Source organism: Lipotes vexillifer, unplaced genomic scaffold, assembly GCF_000442215.2.
Source record: "Lipotes vexillifer unplaced genomic scaffold, Lipotes_vexillifer_v1.1 scaffold457, whole genome shotgun sequence".
NCBI lineage: Eukaryota > Metazoa > Chordata > Mammalia > Artiodactyla > Lipotidae > Lipotes > Lipotes vexillifer.
The window spans coordinates 3700-5240 of NW_006781006.1; positions in this window are offsets into that span (position 1 = coordinate 3700).

The following is a 1541-nucleotide window of genomic DNA, read 5'->3' on the forward strand; positions in this document are numbered from 1 at the left end:
CTAGCGACGGCCCACATGCAGCAACGAAGATCCAACACGGCCAAAAATAAATAAATTAATTAATTAAAGTAACTAAATAAAATTTTTAAAAATGTTCCTTTCTTTGTCCCTTTCCTCAATCATGCATTTAGCACTAAATATAAAATTTATTACACTAATCATGTACATTTTAAGCTTACCCTCCTCTCTTTTAGCCAGGCAGAATATTTCTGAGGAAACAAAAATATGTCTCATTCATCTTAGCAACCCTAGTACCTGGCAACTTCTAAGCAAATGGTAAGCTCTCAATAAATATTTACTAAAAAATATGATTAATTTGAGAAATAATGTAAGGCAAGTGGTTCCAAAGAGCAGCTTTCCTCTGCAGAAATTAAATCTCTTACAATTACATTTATCCTTAAAATATTCTCCTATGACAAAGGCAAAATGTATTTTACAAACAGAAAAACTAAAAATGATCTAATGGGAGTCCCCATTAGATAGTCCCCACTTGACACTTAATAGTGAACAAGAGAAAAGTCATGATAAAAGCATCAATGAAGGAAAAGTCTTCTCTTTGAAGTAAATTTGAGCCCCAGAACACTAATAATGGGAATACAGAGAAATAACGACAAAGAATCCGGAGACAATGTTGGCAACAAGTAATGGACTGCCTTTTGAGGACATGTCATGTAAGCATGTGACTGTTGCACTTCTAAAATGGCTGACATATACTGATACGTGCATTGACAGGTGTCAAGTCACGTCGGTAAAACACATTTCCTGTCCTTTAGGAGAGTCTCTAATTTTGAAATCAAGCAGCGACAAATTTCTATTCTGTTCTCCAGTGTTGCTGACTTCTACGCTTTTCCTAAACAGGATCCAGCATAACCCATTGCCACAGAGCTAAGGGTGACCCAAAAGATCACTGTGTGTGAATAGTGTGGCAGAAAAAAAGGTATAATCTGGCATATTGGCATCTGGATGTTTTCCTCCAAATACAGAGCAAAGTGCCCCAAAAGTTCAAGCTGATTTCAATTCACTATACAGAGGCTACACGGTCTGGTCAGAGAGCATTAGGAACCCAGGTCACCTGCTTTGTTGTAAGAACCCAACCACGACTGATCACATAACCTCAGACAAGTGGATTCCTCCAACAGTCATTTCCAGAGTAACCACCATGTATCATATATCATACAAGATGAGGGGGACACAGAGGTAAAATGTGTAATCCATGTTTTCCTGGAACTTACAGTCTAGTGTTGAGTCAGGCGGTTGGAGCAGACAGCACAGCTGTTCACCAAACTCATTTTCCTTTCACCGCGAGCATGAAGACAGACCAGATTTCCTAGCCTCCACGTAACTGCATTGTGGCTGGTGGAATGTAAGCAGTGAGGTGTGCCACACCCAGGCCTGGCCACAGAAAACCTCCCCCTTGATTACCGACTTTCTTTCTCCAGTTCCTTATTTGTCAGCTGGATGCAGGGCACCCTGCAGAGGACGCTGATTTCTTAGAGGTGATGGAGCCACAGATGGAAAGGAGCAAAAGTCCACCTGCTGAA